This window comes from Sarcophilus harrisii, chromosome 1 (assembly GCF_902635505.1).
Source record: "Sarcophilus harrisii chromosome 1, mSarHar1.11, whole genome shotgun sequence".
Taxonomy (NCBI): Eukaryota; Metazoa; Chordata; class Mammalia; order Dasyuromorphia; family Dasyuridae; genus Sarcophilus; species Sarcophilus harrisii.
This window is the reverse complement of record NC_045426.1, coordinates 631,229,373-631,242,318: the sequence shown is the minus strand read 5'-3', so window position 1 is coordinate 631,242,318 and position 12,946 is coordinate 631,229,373.

The window sequence follows — 12,946 nt, the reverse complement described above, 5'->3', positions numbered from 1 at the left end:
TGTGAGGTAGCCATTAGACAATTATCCTCTTTTTAAAGATAACAAAATATACTCTCATAGAGGTTAAATGCCTTTCCTTTGTCATAAAAGCCAGTCAAGTGTCAGAACTAGTATTCAAATTCAGTTTTATTGATTCTTATTCCAATTTTCCTTTCACTAAATTACAATCTGCATCTTTCTCTCTTGGTTTCTGTTTATCTGTTGGTCTATCTAGTCCTCATTCTCTCTTTTTTTTTTCCTTGTTCTTTTTTTATATTACTTCCTGAGTTAACACACAGTGGATACTGGTTACTATGGAGATAGATTGAATTTGGGAAGGAATTTAGTAAACTGATTTCTGTCTGTGGATTGACTAATGAATAAGTCTTTGTTTTCTGGGGATTGAAGTATAGAAGCCGCAGTGGCAGGTTTGCATTTGAATACCTAGATTCAGCTACTGTTGCTTGGGTGGGGATCTAGAGACTGTGAAGATGTCATTATTTACACATAGTAGGACTTTAATAAATATTTTTTTTTTCAGTGAATAAAAACTGGTCTCCATGGGACTCACTGTGTTGTTTGTAAGGGTGATTAGGAAAACTGAAGTTTCCTCATTTTTTTCCTGAGTTGAGCTAGATCTATTTATAGTTTGCATCTTTATTACTGATATTTCCCAGACCTCATCTAGAGTGTTTTATTTAGTTTTTAAATTTTCCTCTTAAAAAAAAGTGCTGGAATTGGGACCTATCCAATTGTGAAGTCAAGGCCTGTTGATTTCACCTGTGTAACATCTCTTGAACATATCATATCCTCTTCCTTCCTCTGACATTGTTACCTTCATGTGTAGATCCTTATTATCTCCCACCTAGGCTACTGCAATAGCTTACTGGTGAGTTTGTCTGTCTCCAACTTCTTTCTACTCCATTCCATTTCTGCCTCCATTCAGTCACAAAGTATTTTTCCCCTAAAGTACAGGTCTGATCATGTCACACACACACACCCCTTACTAGTAAATTCCAACTCCTGATTGGCTCCAAAATCAAATTCAAAACTTTCATCTTAGCATTCAAAGTCCTTCATAACCTAGCCCCTTTCTGCCTCTGCATTCTTCTTAGTCCTTATGCTCCGTCAAATATACTTTGTCACTGGCCATTTTGTGAACAATACACATCATCTCTAGACATCATCTAGACTTTACAGGCATTTCCTCTGGCTATCTCCCATGCCTTGAATACTTTCCCTCCTCATCTCTACCTGCTAACTTCCCTGGCTTCCCAATTAATCCCAATTAAAATCTCATTTTCTACAGAAAAACTTCCCCAAGTACTCTTAATTCTGGTGATTTGTCTCTGTTACTTCCTATTTACTCTATATATAGTTTCTTTGTACATATCTGTTTTTTTTCTCTTTATTAGATTGTGAACCCTTATGGGCTCTTTACCTCTTTCTGTATCCCCTAGCATATAACACAAAGCCTGGAAAATAATTGGCACTTAACAAATGTTTATTGATTCATCAATTCATCTTATAATTATTAGATATTTTCTAGTCTAGTGATTGGCAAATTAAAGCTTGAGTCTCAAAGCCAAACCTATTCTTGTAAGACACACTTTATTTAAAAAATATATTAAAATCTTTTTTTTAGTTCAATAATCCTTTCAGGCTGCAGTTTTCAAATCCCTTATCTTGTCCAAACTCTTTTGTTTTGCTGAGGACACTGAGGTCCAATGACGAGTGATTTGCTACAGGTTACTCATCCAGATAGTGGTAAGAATAGATGTATAATGTAAGTCTCTCCATGGAGGGTTCTTCCCTCTACAACAATGACAAGAAAGTTGCAAGTAATGGAGAAAAAAAGATCACTTAATAAGTATTTGATATGGACATAAGATGACTTAAAGAAAAGCAGGCTTGGTCACTATTTTCAAATGTCATTGAAGGGATCTCACCTGCATTGGGGATTTAATTTGTTCTGTAGCTCTAAAGGGCTGAACTAGGACCAAGGGTGGAAATTATAGGAAGGTAGATTTCAGCTCAGCTTGAGGAAGAGTTCCTAATAATAGAGCTGTCAAATAATAGAACATATTGCCTTAGGCAACATTGAGTGAGTTTTCCTATCACTATTCCTTTCCAGCAGAAGTTGGATAAGCGCCTGTTGGAGATGTTCTGGAGGGATTGCCATTCAGGTACAAGTGAACTAGATAATTTCTTGAGGTTCCTTCCAACCCCGAAATTTTATAACTTAACTAAGGTCACACAAAAAGTCAATGGTAGAATTTGCAAAGTGTTTTAGTATCTTTATTGTCCCTGCTGTGGCCAACCCTGCATACTTTAATGAGAAGAGGGAAAGCTCCATTCTGCTCAAAAGTTCTTCCATGTTCTTGTTCCATATTACAAGGCAATCTGGCATAGGGGAAAACAACTTTAAAATACTTGACTATCTTTCAATATTCTTTAATCTGTGAGGAACAGCTTTTAATTCACCCTTTAAAATCAGCCAACTCCAATGCCTGAAATAGTAGTTGTCTCTCAGATATATCCTATCAGAGCCAGAAGAAAGTAGGATTTAGCTCCTGAATGAAATACACATAGAAGGGGAAAAAAAATCTCTGTAAGAACATAAGTGTCACATTTAGTATGCTCTAAAATTCCAAGATAATTATTCCCTCAATGTCTAACTTTTGATAAAAATATATTATCTGGTTTTTTGTTTTTTAAAAGTGTCAATGAAATGAAATGTCTGTTTTCAAAAGTTTGGATTACTATTCTTACTCTACCACTTATTATCATGTCTGAATGATTTGGGGCAAGATACTTAAATTTCAGGACTTCAATTTCTTCATCTGTACTCCATGAACATATTATATGATCTATAGGGTCCCTTCCAGCTATAACATTTTCACCTTGAGTTCAGTGAATAAATAAAAAAGCATTTATTAATCATTTACTCTGTGTAAAGTACCGTGCTAAATGCTGGAGATACAAACACAAAGGCAAGACACTAACATTTTAATAAGGGGAGACAACTCATATAGAAGGTTTTAGCTGCAAGTCAGATGGAAGGGCCTCGTGGTTTTTAAGGTGTAGTAGCAAAGCAGATGGTAATACATTTTTCAAAATGTCATTTCCACTGATAAAACCATATTAGCTTCTGATGTTAAACCATTTGACAGTGCCAAGGACTTTGATGGTGAGAACTTTCTTTTCTGCGTCTCCTACAGTTTTAGTTCTTGAAGAGTTGTGGGCTGCAGTACCTGAGGATAGGGAATGCAGGTGACAGGCTGTATGTATGGTGGATAGACTGAGAGGCACTGTGAATTCAGGGATTTTGGAATCTGGTCCTGGGTCATCATTACCTGGATCCAAAGGAAGCTAGTGGTCAAGTTGATGGGAGTGGGATGTGCCTGGCACATGCATTCAGGTCATAGCTCTGAAGTTAACAGTGTGTAATGCAATTTACCAGACCTCAGTTTACTGAAATAATAATTATAGAACTTTTATAGAATTAATATGCAGAGAATAATAATTATAGAAAGTAATAATTACAGAAATAATACTTCTTGTACGTTTATTAAGGTAAGGAAAGTATTTTGTATATCTTAATGTGCTATAGAAATTATGATCTAACATTCTAAGTTCTAAATTCCCTTCCAAATGACTTTTTTCTTTTTCTTTTTCTTTTGTTACCTCCCTCTTTTCTTCCTTCCCTCTCTTCCTCCCTCCCTCCCTCTTTTCCATCCTTCCTTCTCTCCTTTCATTCCTTTCTTGTGCATGGGTCCTATAGTGACTGAGAATATCTCATACTTACTAATATTCTTAGTAAATATTTTCATCCCAAAATTTATCTACAATTCTATTTTTTCCCTTACCCCTTTGTGCAACTACAGTACTCAGTAGTTCAGGGTAGGAACATCTGGATTTCCCAAATGTATCTCCCTCTCTCACCCCAGGTTTATGGTATAATCTCTCTGAGAATCACTTTGTCTAGATGAGATACAGCCTGTACCAGTCAAGATTAAGTGGTGTTTGCCTTCTTTTTCACATATGGCTCCGTGGAGTCTCCTCCTCTATCACATCTCAATTGCACAGAATCATAGATTTTAAAACTGGAAGAATCTTTAGATTGATGCCATCTGAAGCTATGAGCTGATTTGTCTTGTTAGTACTTCATTATACTCCTGTAGTTTTTTTCCTCTTTCCTTTCTTTTCTTTCTTTTCTCCCTCTCTCACTTCTTTTCTTTTCTCTCCCCTCTCTCTTCTTTTGTTCCTCATCTTTTTTTCCTTTCCTTTTCTCTTTCCTGTTACTTTCCTTTTCCTTTCTTTTCCTTGTTTTGTAGCATATATAAAGTTTGAGGAAATTTTTCTCTTTGACATTTTTGTTTTTTTTCTCATTGATTCCTTTTGTTTTTATACCAAATTGACTTATGTCCTCCCCCTCTTTCTAAAAATAATCTTTCTTAGACTAAAAACAAAATAATAAGTAAAACAAAGCAAAACATAACAACAGAGATATCTACCATACCTGACAGTATATGCAACATTCACACCCAGAGTCTCTTTTGTAAGGAAAGGAAGGCAGCACTTTTTTTTTTTCAGTTCTTAGGAGCCAATCTGGGTCATTATAATTATTTCCTTTTTGAATTTATATTTCCATTGTTATTGTTTTCCTGCTTCCACTTACCAGATATTAATACATGTAAGTTTTCAGATACTGTAATTTGCATAGACTTTTCCAATCACTAGATACCACAATTTCTAATTGGTTCCTCCCACCCCCAAAATCAATGGACATCTATCTAGTTTCTAGTGTATTTGTGTGTGTGTGTGTGTGTGTGTGTGTGTGTTTTAATGTGCTATATGCAAAATATATTGCTATGAATATCTTGGTATTTATGGGACTTTGGACTTGGATTTCTGTTTTCATTGTCAATGGGTATAGGAAACTGATTTAATCAATGTAGATCTATAGCAATTCAACAATTTAGCAGTCTTAAAGTTGCCGGGACTCTTAAGAAATTAAGCAAGTTAGTTATTCAGGGTTATATGCTATGCTCAATATAATTCAAAGGTAGGAGTTGGACATATACTTTTTAATCTCACCTTATCCTATTCCATTCCCAATTCCCTCCCCCCTGCCTTATTTCTTTATAGATTTTGAAGGGATATAGTAGGAACAGGGATATGGCATATATGTGATGTTGACTGTTTAATGCATTTCTAATGTGAGTAGGTTTTCAGAACTGTGAGCTCTCCTCCCCCCAACTAATGCTTCCATGGCTATTCTTTCTCTCTACCTCATTTGTATAACATGATTATTATTTTTATTTTTTCTTTGATTTGCTTTTTTAGAGTCAGATCATACTCAATTCTGCCTTAATCTTTCTTTTGAGCTACCCAATTACTGATGTCAATCTTAAACATATGGTATACATTTCCATAAACAATTTGTCCATGTTAAGTTCATTGAAATTAATCTTTTATATTGGCTCTTATACGTTAAAATTTCTATTAAGTCAGGTTTGGTTGATAGAAAATCCTTACAATCTGCAAGTTATTTGAATGTCCATTTTTCTCCATTCAATATTGTGGATATTTTTGCTAGATATGCTATTTTTGGCCATAGGTCTCCTTGTTTGAAGTATATATACATATATATATATATATATATATATGTTTTGAAGTATATATATGTATATATATATGATTTATATGATTTGTGGACCTGTAGCATGTTATTGTGGCTGCTGATAAGTCTTGTACAATTCTAATTTTTGCTCCAGGATATTTGATTTTTTTCCCCTTGTTTCTTGCTAATTTTTCTCTTCTAACTGGGGATTTCAAAATTTTATTAAAATATTCCTGTGTGTTTTGCACAAAGGATCTCTTTGAGGTGATGATATATGGATTTTTTCCTATTTCTTCTTTCCCTTTATGTTCTTTCACCCCAGCACAATTTTGTTTGAATATTTCTTGCATTATACTGTCAAGGTTCTTTTTTTTTTTTTTTGGTCACAGTTTTTTCAGGTAATCCAATTATTCTTATATTTTCTCTTCTTGATCTGTTCTCCAGGTCAGTTGTTTTTCTTTGAAGATGTTTCACATTCTGTTATATTTTTTCATTCTTTATATTTTTTTTGATAGTTCTTGCTCTCTTATAACTTTATTGGCTTCCCATTACCCAATTCTAATTTCCAAATAGTTATTTTCTTTTTAAAACTCTATCTCCTTTTCTAATTGATTAATGTTTTCCCCATAATCTTGTTTTTCTTGGATGGTTTTTAGTTTTAGTTTTCCTTAATATATTTCATTTAATTTTTAAATTCTTTTTTTTTTTTTGAATTCTTCTATAAATTCTCTCTAGGCAGGGAACTGTTTAATATTACTCTTTTGGATAGAAGAAAAATTTTTTTTACTACACTCTCCTTGGAAGATGAACCCTCGTGTCTTCTGTATTCCCATAGTATGTTTCTTTGGTTGGATTCTTTCTTCTTTGCCAGTTCATTTAAAAATTATGAAAAGTATTAATGTAAGCACCTTTAATCATGGGATAGAGGATGGTGCCTCTAGTTTCACTTCAGTTCTCTCTCTGACATAAAACCCCAAACCCAAAACTCCCCCTTCCTGCAAGTGCTGGCAGCCAGCAGTGTCCCTGCCTCTTGCTTCTGCATTCACTGGGTATTCTGGTACCTACTTACCCAGGATCATGTTTCTACAGCATAGTTGGCCCTGGTATTCTTAATCAGCAGAGATTCCCTCAGTCTTCCTGGACTCACACCCTGGGTTCAGCAGGCTTTCCTGAATGTCAAAGTTTCTGTTTTCCCTGCTCTTGAGTCTTTGAGTCTTCTTGGGTTATCCCAGAAGCACTACTGTTCTGTCCCAGTCTTCTTTGTCTTTTACCACTCTGTTTTACCTGAGATGCAGATTTGTTCTGTTTATGGGGGAAATGTGGAAAGCTTGAAATTTACTGATCTATTCCACCATCTTCCCAGAATTCTCTGACTCTTCCCAATTTTCATAGATCTCATATCTTAATATCAAGTTGGGTAAGTGTGAGCCCTATATTGTCTCTTCTCCCATACTATGTATTATACTGTACCTCCTATCTGCATCAGAATTTTTCACAGAATTCAATAAAATATTTCTTAACCTCCTACTAAGAGCAAGACTCCATGTTAGCCTTTGCAGTTACAGAAGAAAAAAGGAAATCATCTTTGCTCTTACAAACCATATATTCTACTGAAAGATAGAACATTTACACAAATTAATAAACACAAAATAATTTCAGAAGTGAAGATGATATTAACAAATATGGGTGAAAAGACTTCAGAAAGGAAGAGATCCTAACTGACTGTTGAAGGAAAGTAGGAACTCTTAAGGCCTTAAGTGAGAAGGTGATGAGGAGGAAATACATTTTAGGAATAGAAGAAAGTCTTTTTATAGGTATGAAAATGCGAGATTGCATGTCTAGTCTGGGAATGAGCTAGTAGGCCATTTTGGTTGGAATTTAATGGCATGTGAAGGGGAAGAATATTAAACAAGTCAGCAAAGGCAAATGGGAACTCAATTGTAGAGTGATGTAAATGTCGGGCTGAGGAGTTTTTATTTTATCAGAGAGTCAATTGAAAGCAACTAAAGATTTTTGAGCAAGGAACTGACCTGATCACTCCTGTGTTTTAGGAATATTTATTTGGTAGCTGAGTGGAGTATGGTAGAAGAGATGCAAGTGTATATCAGGGAGAACATTTGAATGCTATTACAATAGTAGGGGCAAAAATGATAAGGAATTTGGTTGGATATGTGTATAGCTATAGCCGATTTTGTCATATATGGCAAGCAAGCCAATAGTACACTCAAATTGAATTTTAAAGTCATAATATGTAAGTGATATAAGAAATAATTAAAACAGAATTATTTGCTTTATTTTGATAGTTAAAATCACAGTACATGGATGATTATTTGCCATTTCTACCTATTTATTTCATATTGTAATTTTCCTTGTTAGTTTAGTTGTCTGGTGCTAATGGAATGTATATGTTAAATTTTTGCATCTTCTAAATTTCAATATTTATTGTTAAAATTCTGATCACCTTGCTCCTGTAATAGTTCTGGATATGGGATAGTGAGGGGGATAAGATGGGGCATAGTGTCAAGGTATGAGCTCTTAAACATGAGTGACTGGAAGGAACAGAAATAGAAATGGAGAAGTTTGGAAGAATCATGAGTTTTGGAGAAAATATATGTTCTGTTTTGAATATAATGAATGTGAGATGCTGATGGGTCATCTAAATAAGGATGTCCAGGATATAATCTGCCATACTTGACCAGAGTTCAGAAGCATAATTAGGGCTACATATATAGATTTGTGAGTCATTTTTATTGCCTCCCTTTTTTCTTCCTTCCTCCACTATGTCCTTCCCCTCCCTTCCTTTTCCCCTTCCCTTCCCTTCTTTTTCCCCTTCCCCTCCCTTCCTTTTCCCCTTCCCCTCCCTTCCTTTTCCCCTTCCCCTCCCTTCCTTTTCCCCTTCCCCTCCCTTCTCTTTCCCCTTCCTCTCTCTCCCCTTCTCTTTCCCCTTCCTCTCTCTCCCCTTCTCTTTCCCCTTCCTCTCTCTCCCCTTTTCTTTCCCCTTCCTCTCTCTCCCCTTCTCTTTTCCCTTCTTCTCTCTCCCCTTCTCTTTCCCCTTCCCCTCTCTCCCCTTTCTTTTCCCCTCCCCTTCCCCTCTCTCCCCTTCCCTTTCCTCTTCCCCTCCTTCCCCTTCCCCCCTCCCTCCTCCCTCCTTTCCTTCCTCCATCTCCTTCTTTCTTCTTCTTCTCTCTCTTTGTTTCTCTGTCTCCGTCTGTCAGTCTTTGTTTCTGTCTCTAGTCCTCCTTCCCTCCCTCCCTCTCTCTCTCTCTCTTTGCATCATGAACATCTTTGGTAGTCCAGTGAAACAAATGGATCAAATAATTGAAGGAGGTATTAAATTTCAGGTATAGTTTCCAAAATATAAAAATCTATTTTTTACCTACCTTTATCCCAGATTATCCCTTTGAATCTCTTAGTTGAGACATAGGAGTGATTAGGTGAGGAAAGACAGATTAATCTGACCAATGTAGGAAGACAGACTGAAGATGGCATTATGTGAAAGGTTGGATTTAGTGGTGCCTGATTTCTGCCAAGAGAGAAGAAGTATCTCATCATTACTTGGTAATTAGTTTACTGAGAGATGTAATCCCAGAGTTAAAGCTTGGCATGGCAATTTCTTGATTTCTGACAGTACATTGGCATGTGCCATAGAGATGAATATTTTTGCCATTCTATCATGGCCCAGGTGTAATCAGACCTGAAGTGGGGTTTAGTTTAGTCTGGGCTAAAGACAAATGAAGTTCTATTCCCAGCTCTCCTACTCATTTATTGTGGAATCTTGGGGGAAGTCCATTCCTATCTCTGTACCTCTGTTTTCTTGTTTGTAAAATTGTCTTCTTTGAAATTCTGTGAAATTGCCTCATAGATTTGGGTTAAGAAAAGGTAAGACCATCTTGATTTAGTAAATTCAATCATAATTCAATTCAATAAATATTTTCATTTATTGTTTTTTATTTTCTTCAGTAGTAAAACCATCGTATAATGGCTTTTATAAATATTATGTATCTTATAGATGATCTTGCTTATTCTTCATTTTGCTCATGAAGAGAGTAAGCAACAGAGCCTGAATTTGAACTCAAATCTTTTAACATTTAGACTTATCTTGATCCAATATGGCTCTCAGCTGTGTTGTTCTTAAATTGTCAGCATCTATTACTGGAACAAAAGGGACTTTTTGGAGGAATCAGCAAGGTTCATTTTTGCTAAAAGTAATAACATTCACTTGGCATGGTTCATCATGAGTTGGCAGAAAGAGGGACAAGGGAGAAGATCCTAATGGAATCCTCCAAGCTCCATTACATTGATGGTATCTGAATGCCTCTGACATGATCAGTGGAAGACCAGAAGAGGGAATGAATGATGTTGGAAGGGGCTGTTTGTAGGACTTTGTGCATGACTAGCCCAAGCTGGGACTTTTAGGTTTTTGCTCCAAGGCAACTCAGGCAGTTCCCTGTCAAAGAAACTTTGGGATCAGAGGAATTCAGGTAATTTTTTTTTCTGGTAGGACTAAGGGTTGGGTTCTGTCAGATCAGATTATTGTCCTATCCTTGAGGTCAAAGACTGGAAGGGGCCAATCAATTGGGATTCCAGATAAGGGGCTAGAGAGAAGGGAGGAAGTTCTAGGCAGGAAGAGGGGGAGAGGGAAGGATATTGGTAGCTTTTCACTGAATCAGCTAGCATTTATCAGGTACCTACTTAATAAGGCACATTGTGACATTGAGGTGGTACATTGAGTGCTGGGCTTGAAATCCTCAAGAACTTAGTTAAAATTGATCCCAGACACTCTCAAGCTGTGTGACTTAATCAGTATTTGCCTCAGTTTCCCTAAGTAAATAGGGATAATAATAGCACCTCTATCTCATTCTTCTTTTTAGGATCAAATGAGATGATATTTATAAATGTTTTAGCACAGTGCTTGGCATATAGTAGACACTAAATAAATGCTTATTCCCCTCCCCTTTCCTATAGGTGCTGCACTAAGCTTGTTGGACTTGAAAAGGCCAAACTCAAAATTCAGTAAATGTCAGACAGTAAATTAACATGTATTCTGTTGTTATTTTATTAGTACTTTAGTAGTAGTAATAGTCGTAGTATGAAAAACAAATTTTTGCTTACCAAGTCAGAAAATGCTCTAATGTATGCATAGAGTTTTATATAACCAATAGGGAAAAAAAAGAAATCTCTATTATCTTCTAATTCATTCTGTCTTTGGGCTAAGTTCACTGGAGTAAAATATCATGAGCTCAAATCCCCAACTTTCTCTAAAATCATAAAATTACAATAATTTATCATATCTCCCTTGTTTGGATGGAAAGATTATGACTTTACTCCTTCAGGTTGATGAATTTGGGGTTGTTGCTGTCAGCAGGATGAATTATAGCTGATAAAAATCTGATTTACAATTTGCAATGATTGCCATTGGACATATACATATACATATATTTTTTCAAACTGGAATGAAATCCATAGTGGTATTAAGGCTACCTGATTGCTAATCAAAGAGTCAAAGGCCGAAAGACAGTGTGAATCAGGGGGCCCTCTTTTGGAAATGTCAGCTGAGGCAAGCCACCCCTCCCCCTCAGTTTAGCCTATTTCTCCCTATACAGCATTATTTCCACAACTCAAACATGTTGAAGGGGAATTAGGTTTGTTTCTACTTGGAATCAGAGGGAAGAAACAGGACCAGAGGCTGTCAGGTCACTGTTAGGATGAACTTTTCAACAGAGCTCCCACAACAGAGTAGAGGGTTTTTTTTTGGTTTTTTTTTTTTTTTTTTTTTTTTTTAATGAGTTAATGAGTTTCTTGTCCTTGAAAGTATTTAAACATGCTGGATGATCAAGGGTCAAGGGTTCTAGATAATTTTTGTGTCTCGGACCTTTTTGGTGGTCTTGTGGAAATCTTCTCAAAATAATGCTTTAAAATGTATAAATGTTTAAAACAAAATACTAGAAGAATTGCACATGTTTAACATATATTACTTGCTTTCTGGGGAAGGAGATAGGGAAAAGGGAGGGAAAAATTTAGAACAGAAGATTTTGTAAGGTGAATGTTAAAAAATTATCCATGCATATATTTTGAAAATAAAAAAAAAAAAAACTTTACTAAAAAATACTGATGATTTCTAAAGAAAACTAGTTATATAGTTACCTGAATACAGTTACCATTAAGAACCTTTAATATACATATATTTTCCAGGTATTTATGATTTCAGGTCTCACTTTCTGTGATTCAGTTGACAAGTACTCACTGATCCTTGGAGGACCTGAATATGACTCCTTTAACTATGGGCAAATCTACTAATATGGTTTCCTTTTCTATAAAATGGGGTAAACAAAAACTTCTTTACCTGGCTCACAGGGTTTTTGTGTACCTCTTTTGAGAATGTGTGCTGTGGTTTGTAATCGTAACTACTATGTAAATGTTGTATTTTTAAATTTAATTCTACTATAATATGTCCAGCAAAAGAATGAACATGATACAGTTTTTAACCTCCTAAGGTAACATTTAATTCACTCAACACAAATTTATAAAATACTTATACTGATTTATATTACTTTGTTAGCTATAGACTCCAAAGACATAGTTCTAGGAATGTTACAGTTTCATTGTCGGGACAACCAAATCCCCTGCTAAATTCATAGTGCAGAGGAAAGGATAATATTTTGAATCCAGAAAGTCATTTACTAATTGTGTAATCTTATATAATCTTGAGTCAATAATTTTTACCATTCTGAGCAACATTTGTTTTTTTCCATTTGTAAAATAAAGGGCTTTGTTTAGATCATTTTTAGATTGAATATTCTATGACTCAAAGTATATCGGGAATATATACTTTGAGTCATAGAATATTCAAGCTAAAAATGTAGTATATAAATAATAGAGATTAGGATGGCTAGAGTAATCAAGGAAGGCTTATTGGAGAAGGTAACACTCAATTAAGTGATATTTAGTGATAGCTCTTGTTTTTACATTATTTACATTTTCCAGTATTTCCCTTCCTCTCTCCCTGCCAGACATCTCCTTTCTACAAAAAAGAATAAAAAAGAAATAAAAAGTTGAACAAAGATGGTCATATATTAAAATTAGTTTTTTTAAACCATAAAATAAAGGGAATACTTCCAGAGAAAGAATTGATGGTGTCTGAATGCAGATACCTTTTCTTTACTTTCTTTTCCTTTTTTGGTTTTTTGTTCTTCCTTGGTTTGTGTTTTTTTTCACAATATGACTAACATGGAAATATGTTTTGCATTTCAGTACTTTTAGATTCTATATAAAATTGCTTGCCTTCTCAACGTGGGGGATGAAGGTAGGAAGGGAGAGAATTTGTAACTCAAATTTTTTAAA